Here is a 17,107-nt window from a genome sequence, read left to right on the forward strand (position 1 = left end):
GAACTGGTTATGGTCTGGCTCAGTGAGGGCCTGGCTTGGCATTTCGGAATCAATGCTTCCTGCAGTACCAAGGGTGATGATTTAGCATGTGACTGATTCCCGTCTGAGGTGGCGTTCTGGATAACACAATGATGGCCTGGCTCGTACCCTAAATTATTACAATTAAAGGATTCCTCCCATCACTGTTTTGTATTCCTCAGAGAAAGAAAAACACACTGCAAGACTTCTTCTGCTATGCCCCAAAATCAGTTAATAAGCACATTCGTCCTCTTCTTTAAACAAATGAATACATTTTCCCTCATTAAGTTTTTCAGTGCACACTAACATATATTCTATTAAAAAGAAAACTTCCCATTACCCAAAAATGTGTAATCTCCTTCTCCTTTGGACCTCCCTCTTGTTACGTCCCTTATCATGCAGCACCCCCCTCCGTTTTTTTTAGGTCTGACATTAGCCAAGACCTTTTAATTGCACTTAAATTATTCGTGAACTATACTTACTTTTTATGGGTTTTCAGCCAGCCTTCTTCCTCCATTGGTCTGTTTTTGTGTCATTCACGTTTTTCTTCCATCCATTACAGTGTACAGCATGGGGCAATGGATCTAAGGGCCTGCTAACTTCTCGGACAATAAATAATAGCAAAGACAACTACAAAACAAGCATTAACAAAGTCAAAAGGCTGGCTGCCAGGGCCAGACCTATTTGTTTTGCCAATGCCTACTTTTTTCATTGCTTTGAAGCTAGATTCCTGCTTCATCAATCCCATATATCCATACAAAATCTAATGAAACTAGTAACTGAAGTGAATGATGAAACAGACCTGGGATCACTATGAGTTAAGTCATCCACGAGAAGCAAATATACGCATTCAAACACAGGACGAAACAACAATGAAGGCATGCAAGAAATGAATATATATGACAGCCTGTTAAAAATAGCACTACAACTGGCTTCTGCGTCCCTTGTGGTTTCGACTGACTCAAGAGAATCTGTTCGAAATTGTTCTAGGCTTGGATGCCCTAGAGAAAGACATTCTACAAATCCCAAAAGAGAATACAACACTCTTTTAGAAACATATCATATAAAGATTCTACAAGATTATTAAATATATGCAGGGGCCTGCTGTTATAGGAATTTAATCTAGAGCTGTATCATTGAATTATTATGAAGCTTCAACTCATTTTATTTTTGACTTTAATTATTTTTTATTTTAATGTGTTTAACTAATATAGGAGGAAACGTTTACTCTCTGTTTTAATATGATTTCAAAGCAAATGCTATTTATGGGTCGCTTAAATGTAAACATTATAATGTATGCAGAGGTAGGTCTCTCGGGAATACATTGCTTGCTCAATGTATTGTGAGAGACTGAGCAATGTAAAGGGGAACTGATTAGGATGGGTACATCATCTAACATTTAGCACACTTCAGAAATAAATGTCGCACACAGACACTCACACACATATCTATCTATCTATCTATCTATCTATCTATCTATCTATCTATCTATCTATCTATCTATCTATCTATCTATCTATCTATCTATCTATCGAGAGGAGTTGTGCATTATTGAGGTAGTAATATTTTAACTTAACTTAAAAAACAATAGTAATTCACTGAAAACAAGCACTACAGCTTAAAACGCAGGAAAGCAGTGAAATCCAGAAGTTATACGTAACTGACCTTTGACATGTGTGGCAGGTGTTTGGCCAAAGGGTCTGGCTTGTGGCCTGCCAGGCCCTGCACCCAACCTCCTGCAGGCAGTCAACCCCCTCATTAGTTGACAATCAGACAAACCCCACCCTACATTATTCTTTTTTTTAAATGTTTTGCCGATCCTGCAGGACTCCTGCAGGAGCTTGGGTGGGTTGCACTGGCTCCTGTGAGTCTCCTATGGAAGTACACAGGGCCTCCGCTGTCTCCCACAGGAGTGGCACCCCCAAAATACTTTTTTAATTTAACTCCCTCGGAAGTCCGGCCTCCCACAACGTCCAAGGGTTCCGGATGCCCCTACTTAGCCCCCTCATTCCATACATGCCAACCCTCCTGATTCAGACCAGAGTCTACAGATTTCAAAGCTAGCCTCCCAATTCCCGATTCTTGCATGCAAAAGCCTGATTCCTTGGTGGGATTTTGGCAACAGGGACTGGCTGGCTGTTACTTGGAGTGTGCACTGCCAGGAACCTGCTCCTGCAGGGCAGTGCGCAACATTTTTGCTCTGCTCTTTCTACCTGTGACAGCGTTTTCTTAATGCTCCTAACAAGAAAGAAAATGTAGATTTGCATATCTGATATATCTGATATCTGATTCTGCAGCAGCACACTCAAAAATCCAATACATGACAACCGACCCAATTCAGGACTCAATAGAAGCCATTGAGAGAAATACCTTCTACTAGTTATTTTTTTTAAATCTACTGCTTTCTCGTCTAGAATGTTGGCATGTATATTATACTTTATTCTTTTTATGTGCAGGACACAGGGACCGGGTCCCCAAGTCTTGTAATTGCAGCCAGCCAGTACAGCGAGAACTCCTGTGGGAGTATTTCACTCCAGCTGGAGCAAGACGGCCGACTGGAGAAAAAGCCCTCTCAGCCAATTGGAATGTTTTTTTTTTAATTTGCATTTGTTTGGGGACTCCCGAGGTACTCCAGTTGGACCAACTGTCAGTAGATCTATAAATTATGAACTTTCATTTTTCAAAACCTACATTTTTACTCAAAAAAACAAATTTTCTGAGGAAAGATCTAGTTTTCTTTCAAAGTTGGGGGTAATTCTGTTCAGCCTTTTTTTTGTATTGATGTCTAATTTTTCTCAAGGAAAAAGCATGGAGAAAAAAGTATTTTGGGACCCCCTTTTTCTTGTCCCCTGCTTCACTGATCACCACCCCAAAACATTATAGGCAGCAGTAGATGAACTTTTTTCAGAAAGTTTCATGAAGATTTGTTAAATGGGGCCAAAGTTATTATCAAAACAAAAAATCAGGTGTGTGGAATTTATAAAAATTTCTGCTTGTCCATGGGACAGGCTGCTTTATAAATCTACTTGTCCCCTAAACAAATCCACTTGTCCCTTTGTTGCTATGTAGTGCGGCGATAAATTAAGGCTGCAAACTCATTATATAAGAGCTCTGATAATAGCCTTTCTGATTGTACCAGAATTAGAGTTATGCTAGAATTAAAACCCTACTATTGTAGCGTTTGAATTCTACCAATTACAGCATTTTGCTACCTTTCCACAGATCTACATACTGGGGCTGGATGTATGTATGTGAATGCATGAAAGCTGCAAATCTAATGCAAGGGCATATATAATTTATGCACTTTGTGACTTTATTTAAGATTTGGGCCCCAAATTAGGTTCTAAGTTATCCAAGACCTTCCGTTTTAATTAAAATTCTCTCTGTCTTTCTCTCTCTCTCTTTCTATCTGTAGACGCTGGCTTCACTGTAAGTGACAGCATTCTGCTCTTTCACAAGGAGCATATCAGCACACAAAGGGGCATATTTATACATTTTGATGCAAAACTGCACTTACACAGTTTTGCATCAAAAAGTTTTGCACCGGCTTGCACCGTTCTTGAGTCCCGGCAGAGCACCATATTTATGGAATGGTGCAAGCTGGGGCAAAGGATAGGCTAGAGTAAAAAAATGATGTTAGCCGGGTGGGGTTGGCGGTATGGGAGAAGGGGGTTTTGCACCAAAAAATGATGTTAGGAAGGGTAGAGTAAACAAAATTTACACAAACCAGCCTAACGTCATTTTCTGATGCAAAAACATCCATACCACATGACTCCTGTCTAAGAAAAGACAGAGGACATGCCCACCACCCCACGGGCCAACACAGGGGTGAAGGGTCCCCTGGGCATGGCCATTGCACCCAGTGCCATGTAGAGGGGCACATTTCAGGGCCCCAATGGCACTTAAAAAAAAATACTTACCTGTACTTCCCTATACTTACCTGGGATGGGGTCCCCCAACCTCTGCTGTCCCTTTGGTGTGGGTGGGGGTGTCCCTGGGGCCTGGGGGCACCTGTGGGCCTATTCCATGGTGTTCCACCATGGAAATAGGCCCAGAAGTCCCCTAATGCCTGCCCTGACCCAGGAATTAAATAATGGTGCAAAGCAAGCTTTGCACCATTATTTGACCCCTCCTCCCCCCGTACGTGATTTTAACATGGGGGATAAATATGGCACTAAGGCCATAGAGTCATTTTTTGCACAGGAATACTTACCTTGCATCTCATTGAAGCAAGGTAGGTTTCCACGTCCAAAAAATGACTTTAAGTCCATAACTTTGGCGCTAGACACAAATTTGGTGCAAAATAAATATAAATATGCCCCAAAGTGGTTTTGTTCAGTGCCAGAAACTATTGTGAGTGCTTTTTGACACCAAAAAATATTATTACTGTTTGCCAATGTTTGTTATAATGGTGAGGGCCAAGCAGCTCCCACAACAATACAGTTTTACAAAAACCATGCCAAAACTAGACATGCAGTGACAAAACCAAAAGGCTCACCAACAATGTCAGACCTATAAATTTTGTCAGTAATTGTTTATTTTCATGTTTCCTACAATCTTGTTGAAACTGATTGCACTGAATTTCCATTAAATTTTCTGGAAATAATAGCATGCATCCGCCCATTTAGTAGATGATGCTTCAAAGAAATAATACCTTAGATTTCACAGTAGTTTAGCAAAACATTTTTTTCCCTAGTTGCATTTTTTGTGAACATTTAATTGGAAAGCAAAGATTAATCAATCTTACTTTCAAGCTTCTGCATCTAATCAGAGAGCATTCTGGGAGCATTATACATAGCATCATATTGTTATACTTTACGTACACATTTTTATACTGGGACTACTGTTCGTAGGATGGATGTCTGGAATTTCTGGAACAAGTTACTTTGGTGTAGTAAGCACCAAACTCTGCTTGCTATTTCCCAAAACCTGTGGTGGGCGATAATTACCCCACCCAATACATACTTAACACCTGGGTGTTGGATGTTTTCAAATGTAACAATTATCACACCCAGTAACAACTCGTAGCGAGGGCCTTAGTGATTTAACAGGGTTTAAAGAGTAAGCTGTTATTTTTTATATTCAAGTTCAAACATTTTTGTGGTTTAGATCCATACCTTTCAACCACAGATTATAATGAAAGCCACAACATTTACGCTTTTGACAACTGATTTGCAGACTAATGTCTAATGAAATCCCATAGACAAATAAACACAAAAATGGAAAGGGAAACTGAATAAGTATAAGGCAAACAATTCCACACATTTGTAAAATATCCAGTTTCATCTGAATGGAAACACAGATTACTTTCAAGCTTCTGCATCTAATCAGAGAGCATTCTGGGCGCATTATATATAGCATAATATTGTTATACTTTATGTACACATTTTTATACTGGGACTACTGTCAGCAGTGCAGTCCGAGCTTGCAACATTTCCTTAGAGAGCTTTGCAATAGTGAACCGTAAATACAAGTTCAAACAGCATTAGTATATGGGCACAAAGGTTAACTTAACTACAGACAATGCACTTCCTTCATCAATAATGTAGTACAGTAAACTGGCAGCCAAAGAGTTTGTGCTGCAGGAGGTTTGGCCTACTTGTCCCAAGCACAAAATAAAAAAGAAAACTTGTGTCCTTGATGCAAATTATATGTCCTGGGAGTCGGGCTGTAGGAATTCCACACCCCTTCAAAAAATGCTCTTCCCATGGAAACTCTGAATCACGTATAACTATTGTTTAATATATATTTCTACATATATAAATGCAGTTAAGTTATGCAACCTAGGCCCCCGCTGTGAGTAGAAAATTTAATTACACTATATTTGGTGACTCCTTTAATGCACATACCAATATGTTTTTTGTTATAAATTTCAACTTTTTCATGATAAGTATCAACAGTCCAAACCTGCCAATATTCGTAGGAAAGATGTCTGGAATTTCTGGAACAAGTTACTTTGGTGCAGTAAGCACCAAAATCTGCCTGCTATTTCCCAAAACTTGTGGTGGGTGATAATTACCCCACCCAATACATACTTAACACCTGGGTGTTGGATGTTTTCAAATGTAACAATTACCACACATGGTAACAACTCGTAGCAAGGGCCTTAGTGATTTAACTGGGTTTAAAGAGTAAGCTGTTATTTTTTATATTCAAGTTCAAACATTTTTGTGGTTTAGATCCATACCTTTCAACCACAGATTATACTGGAAGCCACAACATTTATGCTTTTGACAACTGATTTGCAGACTAATGTCTAATGAAATCCCAAAGACAAATAAACACAAAAGTGGAAAAGGAAACTGAATAAGTATAAGGGAAACAATTCCACACATTTGTAAAATATCCAATTTAATCTGAATGGAAACACAGATCTAGGTCCCTGCGTATCATTATTATCGTACAGGAAACATCTGAGGCCTTCGCCCACTGCTCCAGCAACAAAGGTGCCGCCAAATGAAAATAGCAGGCAATTCAATTTCAAAGCTTCAGAGGGCATCCTGCCAATCCAATTACTGCCTTCATGTTACAGGCCCTTGTATGTCTACACAATGGAAAGTCAGTAATACATTCCAACACATGACAGTGAACTATCCATCACGCCAATCAAGATGTGTTAAAAATACTAATATTGTCACCAGCAAGTATACATTTCTAAACAACAGATAATTTAGAAACTCTTAATAGATAACTCTGTAACGCCTGTACTCAACTATTATTGAGCTCGTGCTGGGAAACATAAGGCCTGATTTAGAATATGGTGGTAGCTGAAAATCCAAAAAATTATGGAAGAAGTGCTAATCTAAAAGGAGAGTCTATTAGCTGGATGAACCTCTACTGTGGTATTCCTATGGTGGTGATAATTCAACCATCAGACTTTCATACAGGTTTAGTATTAGAAATTGCATGATTTTCCATTACTTCCAACAACTAAGTGCATGTTACAGGGGTCTATTCACAAAAGTAAATATAAATGTATATTTACTCATGTGTATATTTACTACTAAGCCTAGTCAGAAATTTGTGACATTGTTGCTAGTCACCATTTCTGAGTGTAGATGTCAACATAGGTGTCGACTTATATTTCTCCATCCCCTCTAATCAGGGTGTAGATCCTCCTAAAATAGGATCTAGTAGAGTAAGGTTACCAGTGGTAATATTGAACACCAAGAAGATGTTTTCGCCACTGTGGCAGACACCTACCTATGGGAAAGTCTAGGTAAAACCAGTTAAATCTGTTATTCTTTAAAAAATACATACTAACCCTATAGGTGCGTCAGTCGACCACTGGCCGACAGATGCACTACCTCCCCAGTGCACTGAGGAGACACCTAAAAACACTCCCCTCCTTTAATAGTTTTGAACTCTGGCTACTCTGGAAGAGCTCCCAGCATTTAGGGGCATATTTATACTCCGTTTGCACCGGAATTGCTTCGTTTTTTTTAACGCAATTCCGACGCAAAACTAACTCCATATTTATACTTTGGCGTTAGACGCGTCTAGCGCCAAAGTCCATGGAGTTTGCGTCATTTTTTAGCGTGGACACCTACTTTGCGTTAATGAGATGCAAGGTAGGCGTTCACGTCTAAAAAATTGACTCCGAGGCATGTGCGTCGTATTTATACTCCCGGGCAAAATTCACGCCCGGGAGTGGGCGGGTCAAAAAAAATGACGTACGGCCGCTTTTGCGCCGTTTTTTAGCGCCTGCAAAAGGCAGGCGTTAAGGAACCTGTGGGCTCTGAAGGAGCCCAGAGGTGCCCTCCCATGCCCCCAGGGACACCCCCTGTCACCCTTGCCCACCCCAGGAGGACACCCAAGGCTGGAGGGACCCATCCCAGGGACAATAAGGTAAGTTCTGGTAAGTATTTTTGTTTTAATTTTTTTGTGGCATAGGGGGGGCCTGATTCATGCCCCCCTACATGCCACTATGCCCAATGACCATGCAAAGGGGACAGAAGTCCCCTGGGCATGGTCATTGGGCAAGGGGGCATGACTCCTGTCTTTGCTAAAACAGGAGTCATTTCTATGGGGGTTGGGAGTGGAAAAAAATGGCGCAAATCGGGTTGAGGCGAAAAATTTGCCTCAGCCTGACTTGCCCCATTTTTTCACGCCCAAGCTCCATATCCCCCTACGCCGGCGCTGCCTGGTGTACGTCGTTTTTTTCAACGCACACCAGGCAGCGCCGGCGGCTAACGCCGGCTAACGTCATTGCTTAAATACGGCGCCCGCATGGTGCTTCAGAATGGCGTTAGCCGGCGCTAATTTTTTTGACGCAAAACTGCATTAGCGCAGTTTTGCGTCAAAAAGTATAAATATGGGACTTAGAGTCTTTATTTTAAGTGTAATAACGATCAGTATGTAAGGCACAATGATTTAATTATACTAAAGTGCAAGTAAAACAAGCCAATGGTCTTGTTTTACTTTCACTGCATCTGAGCTCAGGGGGCAGATGTCAGCCCCTCGAACACTGATTGGTGTGGGACAGGTATCTTGGAAAGGGGAGAACCTTTCCTTTGCAATGATATCTCTCCCCAGCGGATCCCTGCATGGGGATTGCCACTGGAGAGTGATGGCAAGCTCTTGTTCTCCCCGATCCAAACAGAAAATCTGTTTTTATGCCTCCCAGGGGGGCAGGTAGTGGTAGCTACTCAGTGGTAGCTACCCCTGACCTGCCCCCCAGGATGACAGAAAGCCCACTAGACACCAGAGATGTTTTTTAGGATAATTATGGGGGGTGGGATCAGCCTATTAGGGGCATGGTCCTGCTTCCACCCCCAAAAGGTGTATTGACAGCCTTTCTCCCCCAACAGAGGATAGATGTGGATGACCTCAATCTGCACTCCCCCCGCCCCCCGGGACAGAAAGCCCACTAGCCACCAAGGAATATTTTATTTATTTTTTAGATATCATGGCATAGCCATGCCCCTACTTTAACAAGTGAGATAGTTTTTCTGCCCCTGCTGGGGAGTAAATGGAGGTAATTACCCCCGATCTGAAAGCCCATTAGACACGAGGGTTGTTTTTTAGGATAACTATAGGGGTTGGGGGCTGCCCCTGGGGGGCAGATGGGGGTAATTATCCCAGATCTGCACACTAGTGGGAAGGAAAGCCCACTAGATATCTTTATTTATAGGGGTGGGGGTTGCCCACCATGGGCACGGCCAGACCCCGACCCCAACTAAATGTGACAACAGTTTGTCTGCCCCCCCTTGGGGGCAGATTGGGGTAATTGTGCCTGATCTGCCCCCCTGTGCAAGAAAGCCCACTAGATACCAGGGATGTTTATAAATATAGGGTTGGGAGCTTCCCAGCATGGGCATGGTCATGCCCCATCCAAAGTAAATAGGGCAACTATCCTTTTGCCCCCCCAAGGGGGTAGATGGGGTAATTACCCCCGATCTGCCTCCGGGGAGGGCACAACATACACTATATGGCAGCAATATATATTTTTAATAAAATAATGGGGTGTGTCTTTTCTATCCCACAGCCCCAAACTCACTCCTAAAACCTCAGCACTCTTTCTGGTCCCCTGTGGATTAAAGCATCCCAACCCAATGGCAAGCAAGAGAACATTTGATTATTTTTGGTGTTGTTTTTACATATTGGCCAGGAGAGTTTGGCTAACTCCCAATATCATTCCACTTAAACTAGTGAACGGCTTCACTTTTTGGGCTTGGGTAGGCTACCATCTGACAAAAACTAACCAGACTCAGACAGTTCTGAAAACTAGGCATCTGGGGGAGTCTAGGGTGGTGTGCTTCACATGCATCCCACACCATTTCTGTACCCACAATTCCCTGCAAACCTCAAATGTTGACTAAAACACATGCATTTTCCTTACATTTCGGTGAGGGAAACTTCTGACATCTGTGGGGAAACACAAATTTCCTACCACACAGCATTCCCCCAAGTCTTTTGATAGAAATGGTTCCTCACTTATGTGGGTGGACTAAGAAACCTAGCAACCACAGGCATTTTTGAAAATTAGACAAACGGATTTCAGGGGGCGTGCCTTGTGTGAATCTCACAAGGATTTCTTACCCGCAATGCCCTGCAAAGCTCAAACTTAGCCTGAAATCATGCATTTACCTTACATTCCTGTGATCAAGACTACCTGAATCAGCAGGAATCTACAAAATTCCTAGCACCCAACATTGCCCCACTTGTGCCGATAAAAACATTGTGTCACTTGTGTGACTGGGCCTAGTGCCCACACCAGGAACGGATCAAACGGAGCTCAATAGGAGTCTCCACACTAGGGCTCCCATTGACATTGGGTTGATCTGTTCCTGTTGTGAGAACTAGTTCTGCCCATGTAAGTGAGGCACAATTTTTATAAAAAGACTTTGGGGAATGCTGAGTCGAAGGAAGTGTGTTGCTCCACACAGACTTCAGAACTTTCCATCACAGAAAGGTGTCTAGTTTTCAAAAATGTACAGGTTTGCCAGTTTTACCTAGGTACCAGCTGAGCTAGGGCCCAAAATCCATAGCTACCCAACTTGACAAAAAAGGGTCTGTTTTGAGTGGAAAATGTGATGTATCAATGTTCCGTTTTGGGACGACTCCTGTCGCTGACACTAGGCTTACCCACACAAGTAAGGTATCATTTTTATTGAAGACTTAGGGGAATGCTGGGTGGAAGGAAGTTTATGGCTTCTGACAGATTCCAGTGATTTCAATCACAGAAATGTGAGACAAATGTGTTTTTAGTCAAAATTTGAGGCTTGCAAGGGATTCTGGGTAAAACAATGTGGTGAGAGACACAAAAGTCACACAATCCCGAGTTCCCACAGATACCCACATTGCCAAAAACGGGTCAGTTTTGAGTGGAAAAATGTGATGTATCCATTTTGCGTTTTGGGCCATTTCCTGTTGCAGGCACTTGGCCTATACATACAAGTGAGCTACCATTTTTATAGAAAAATTTAGGGGAATGCTGAGTGGAAGGAAGTTTGTGGTTCCCCACAGATTTCAGAACTTTCCATCACAGAAATGTGAGGAAAATGTGTTTTAGTCAAAGTTTGAGGTTTGCAAGTTATTCTGGGTGACAAAACCCAATGAGAGCCACACAAGTAACCCAATCCTTGATTTTCCTAGGTGTCCAGTTTAAAAAAAATTTCAGGTTTGCTATGCTTCCCTAGGTGCTGGCTGAACTAGGGCCCAAAATCCACAGGTACACAGTTCGCAAAAAACTGGTCAGTTTTGAGTGAAAAAATGTGATGTATCCATGTTGTGTTTTGGGCCATTTCCTGTCACGGGCACTAGGCCTACCCGCACAAGTGAGGTACATTTTTATCTGAAGACATCTAGGAGCACAGAATAGTAGGATAGTTGTTATCACCAATTGGTTTTTGTTGCATTTGTGTCTTCTAAATGTAAGCCAATGTGTAAGAAAGAAGACATTTTGAAAAGTACGAACTAAACCATATGTTAGTATTGTTACCCACAAATTCAGGGATGTAAAAATAATGAGAATTCCTACACTCCATATCTTGGGCCTATTTGAGAAATATATAGGTTTCTTTGATGCTCATTTTTCACCCTACATATTTCATCATTTGAATTGGAATATACTTGGTACACAATGAAAAAACATTGTATAGTGCAGCTTACATGTTGGCTCTGGATACCTTGGGTTCTTGGAGAAATTACACACCTTATATATACCCACAACCAGAAAGACCTAGTGGGCATAATGGTGTGCTGCTTTTGTAAATGGGCCATAGTGACAAAAAGTTACAGATGAAAACATTGTCACAAAGTTTCATTTTTTCCTAATCATTTTCAGTATTTCTTTATCTCAACAGTTAGTTTCCTTGGTAAAATCTTGAGGGATCTACCCATATCACCCCTTAGTCAATTTGGATGGTCTACTTTTCAGAATCTATAGCTTTTCTGGATCACCCAGTTTGAGAACGCAAAAAATAGGTGACATGAGGTACTTCTTCAAAAAATGCATAACTGTGATAAAAAAATGTTTTTTATTCAGCTCTGCATGTTTCTGAAAGCTGGGGGAATGGTAACTTTAGCAAAGCAAACCATTTATTGATGCCATTTTAGAGAAAAAAGGACACTTTTATCCAGGAAACTTTTTTCCTATTTTCCCCAAAAAACTCTAAATTGAGATATATTTTGCCTATTTTCTTTGTCCCCTTCAGGGGAATCCACAAACCCTGGGCACTTTTAGGGGCATATTTAAGAGACCCACGCAAAATGGCGCAAGAGCGACGCAAATGAAAAAGAGATTTATGAAGCCACGCAAGGCCATCCTGCGTGCTTCTTTAGTCTTGAGTAATGTAACGCAGCGCAATTTGCTGTGTTGCATTACTCTGCGCTAGGGAGGCATTTACATGGGTGTTGAGTGGGTGTTCCATGGATTTTGATGTATTACCAGATTTACAAGAACAGATAAACTTGGGAATGCGCCTAAACGATACTCTAGGTGCGGCGTAAAGAGGAGAAATATCTTTATTGTGCAGCACACATAGACAGATTAATAAGCCTCAGGGGATTGTTTTTGTGCAGGAAGGTTCGCCTTCCTGCACAAAACAATCCTGCATGCAATGCAGGAAACCTTGCACCCTGGTGTAAGGGTGCCTTCGTTGGCACTAGGCATCCCATTGTGCCCCAGCGCAGTGGCAAGGACAAGAATGCGCCTTATTGCCTTAAATACAACACATTCCTGCCCTTTCCCTGTCATGCAGTGCAGTGCAGCATGGTGACTCGCTGTTCTGCACTGCGTGACTTGGCCATAAATATGGCCCTATTAACCCCAAGAATGTTGGAAAAAAGGACATAACTGTGTAATGGATACCTAATGTGGGAAAAATTGATGGAGCCCTAAGCACGGACTACCCCAAATAGCCAAAAAAGGGCTCAGCACTGAGTTGGGAGGTGATAGGGGAAGGCCCAGCAGCTAAGCGCATAAAGTATTTTTATTTTAAATATAAATTAATTTTCAATATTTCATTTTTAACTAGAACTAATACAATAAAATGTTACAGCACATTAACTTATGAAATTAAATGTGCATTAAATAAATAATGAAATTCAAGGCATGAATGTAATTGATAATAATGTTTAAACCGTAAACAAAAATACACCTTCACTAACTTTTTTATTTTTATTCAATGTGTACTACATATGCCAAAATTGTGTTTAAATGTATTTTTTTAATTAAGTGTATCATAAAAGTAATTTTTGTCTTGCTAACAACTTTGGCAACATTTGATCAATCTGAACAAAACTTTAAAAAACAAACAGTTGACCCATTCCGGCTCTTTTCCTGCTGATCCAATACTCAAAATACAGCTAAGCAAAAGTACACCAAATTTGGCAAAAAGTTAGAACTTTACTCTGCAAGCATGCTTTTTGTGATTTGTTGTAAGTCCTTCAGCCATTTTCAAGAAATTAAGGTTTAAAGAGGGGTCTGGTGTGATCTGATTGGCTGCCTGCAACTCTGAACAAAATGTTGCAGCCGCCATTACAGTACTCAGAGACTATAATGGGCCAGGACAGGCACACCCTGACCTAAAGAGCCGTGTGGGGGGTCTGACAGAGAACCCACCCCCTCTTATGTCAAATAAAAAACAATTGAGGGTTCTGGTGCCCACCGTGCCACACCCCCTGTGGTACTTCTGTATCAGTACTGCAGTACCAAAAACACTGCAGGGCTATAGTTTACTGAGCTAACTATAACTTGCCCCTGCTGTTTACTGGTTATGACCTCCAAAAATATATCACTCATGACATGTTATATTATATCGTTGATGACACCACTGATGATATCTCAAATGGCATTGCTGATGACATCATGGATGAGGTGTATATGTGGCAAACATTGGCCACGTTGGTCCGCCATTACCTAAAGGACCAAGTCTCACAGGTTGTATTACGTGTGGTAGGGCGCCACTAGCTAAACTAGTTCTGATGTTCTTGATAAGTGACAGGTATTTCAAGATGCAGGTATGCTTGGTACCGCTGTGGTACGTTTGCAACTCTGTATGTGTGGAATGTGTATGTCCTAGGGTCTTCCTCCGGAAAGGTGACCCAGGAGTACAATGTTTCTGTTTGGTAAGCTTCATGAGCTTCTACAATGAATGTAACATCCTTGCCCTCATCTGTTAAGTCATGCCCCACTAGATGTAGTGTTAATGCATGTCTGACATTCTCTGGAATGTCTATGTCATATTATGAAATGGGTAAAGAGATGGAACAACAAATGGGGAAAAAATCCTTTTACGAGTTCGAGCTCGAACAACCTACAGCCTAGTTAGGTGTTTCCTGTTCAGCTGAGGAGGATTATCCCAAATACCTGTATAATGGTTCTTAGAGTACATGGTGTGTGTGAGACAGAGGTACTCTGGGCATCCGTAAATTAGTGCCAAAACACCATTGTTGTTGGCGCCATGTCATAGATGGACTCTTGCTCTAGGCAAGACTGCTGGTTTAGGGATGACAACATGTTTGTAGGCGCATAGGCCAATCCTACAAGTCGCAACTGTCGGCCCAACCCTCCCAGGCTCACATGCAGTAGCTCACCAAAAACCCAAACAGTAAAAGGTGATTTGTGGCAGCCTTTACGCATGGACTCTAGAATGCGACATCTCAGGGGTGTTGTGATTAAACTGAGATTACCAATAAATCTCAGTCACACACAGTCAATGAAGGAGATGCAGTAAAGTTTTCAATAGGTTAAATTAGCAATACTGCACTCTACTGTAAAATGCATGGGCTGCAATGCTTAGGATAATGAACAATGCAAGAAACAGAATTGTAAAAACGAGAGTCATGAATATACCATGAGATGTGAAATATCCCTAAAACCCTAAACATGGAGAACCTAATCTCTAACCTAAAGAGAGCTAGGTGTGTTAACCCTAATCTGCCAGTACCAAAACACTAATCTGCCAGTACCATGTCTATGAGAAGAGTCCCCCAACCCTCATTACCTTGGAATGAGGTCTCTAGATTAGACTCCGTGGGGACACTAAGGCTAGGTCTGCATCAAGACGACGTGTAGCATAGATAGCATTGATGGCATCTGGTAGGAATTCCTCTGATAATCTTGTCTGTGTGAGATGTATTTATAGAGATCTTGTAGGATCCCTGACACAGGTATGTTCCCAAACAATAGATAAGAAGACATGCTTGGAGCGGCAATTACATAAATAATTCCTTCCAAAGGTACATTATGTTTCTGTCACACGTAAGTGGTAAAGGGACATGATGTGAATACCTATATATAGCACTTGTTTTATGACACTGATAGTGAAGTCTTCACAGAGTGGCACTGATAATGTGAAATCAAAACATCTTCCTAACTATAAATATAGCAGGAAGAAATAAATAAATACGCTAAAACAAAACAAGCTAAGTAGGTTAAAAGTGAAAAGGTGACGGGTGACAGGCCTGCAAGCCAGAAGGCTAAGCTAAACTCCTGATTCCCATCAAAACTAAATAGGATCCACTACAACATCACTGATAACACCATAGTCATAAGCAGTAGAGTTACTGTGTGTACACAGCAAGGAAATAGCATGAGGCCTGGAGGCAACTGTGGTTGTGCATGTTGAAAATATATTGTGTACCATTTAAAAAACGCTAAGGTTTGGAGTAGTGCTTTATGTTAAACAATGTAAAGGCTGAGCTCACCTGATATGGGTTACAGAGGTATCTTTCCCAGTAGGCTGTGACTTAAAGTCAAATCCTGTTGCAAAAACTCTGTGAGAAAGCCTAAAGCTTCAATTGACAAATAGATTATCTACCAGTTGATATCTTTTGTGCATGTCAAGTATGCCTATCATGTTTGTTTAAAGTATTTTCTTGAACTCTTGTATGCAAAGCTTTCTTTAAACACAAGTAAGAAGGTTGATTATTCTGGATGCCTTGCACATCAAGATTTCCTAACAAGGAAGCTATGTATAAAGGCCAGAGATTTTTGAGGCTTTTAGCATTGGGCCATATGTACGAACACATTTTCCCATTGACACAGAATGGGAAAAACCCTTTGCTACATCTGGCCCATAGTGTTTTAACTCTTTACAAATGTATGACTTCAATGAGAGTTTGGGTCATTAGTTTTCCTTTCTCCAAAAATACACTCCTGCTTTGGTAGTTTGCATTTGGATTTTTGGAAAAAGTAAAACATTGTAAACGTTTGACTGTGTCTTTCATATTTGACGGATCCGCCTGTCATACTTTTACAACATTAATGGCCGTTCCTGCTAATGTTTAGAGTTGTCTGGTGGACTTGAGGACAACTCTAAATTTGGTGGGTGGAGGGCCCTTGATACAGCCACAGTAAAGTACTCTGCCATACCAACAGACAAACCTCTGCACGCCGAACTCTAAATCAGCACCAATAATTTTAAAAACCTTCCTGTTTTTCGCTGAGTGTGCATTTGGATGCTTAGGGTGGTGACATGTGTTGATTGTTTCATCATCTATACCTGCTGTGTGAATATCTGGTGGAGCTTTGTTGTTGGCTCACATCTTATCTCATCCTCTCTGTCTATCGGAATTGAACTTCAAGCAGACTAGACTTGTCTATATCTATTGAATTACATTTCTTGTTTGTGGCACACTGTTGCCTGTGGTAGGTTCTTCTGTATTTAGATGTTCTTTTCCTGTTATCATTTCTAGTTTCATTGCTTATTGCTTCCCTTCATGGTTTATCTTCTGACCACTTTATCTATGTTCATTGCAATTTGTAGTCCTCCTCTTTCTCATATTTGATTATGTTTTGCTTATCTGCCACAAACTCATCTAACAAATTATGACTCATTACTATATGTTTGCATGAGTTTTTTTTAAGTAAACAGTACAATGGGTTGAGATCTGGCCTATTCTTGGTTCATTTCTGTTCTTTTCATCTTGTAGCATGTAAGTTCCTTTTGTGTCTCATATTCTGTTTATTTTCCTTCGTGGGTTGGGTTTTGCAGATTTATTTGTCATCATGTCTCTCTATAGTGCCTGGATGTGTTATTTGTGGGATTGCACTGACATTTGTGGATTTCAGTGCCATTCCTGCTTACTTTAGTTTATAGATCTGTTATTTTAATCCCGTTCACTTTGCTTTTGCCTTTTA

General features: G+C 41.1%; 1 protein-coding gene across 2 annotated transcripts in view; it reads right to left on the bottom strand.

Moving 5' to 3' along the window:
* Positions 1–17,107, bottom strand: part of RHOJ (ras homolog family member J) — a 633,456-nt gene that overhangs the window by 376,899 nt on the left and 239,450 nt on the right. The window lies entirely within an intron of this gene.

Source organism: Pleurodeles waltl, chromosome 9 (assembly GCF_031143425.1).
Source record: "Pleurodeles waltl isolate 20211129_DDA chromosome 9, aPleWal1.hap1.20221129, whole genome shotgun sequence".
NCBI lineage: Eukaryota > Metazoa > Chordata > Amphibia > Caudata > Salamandridae > Pleurodeles > Pleurodeles waltl.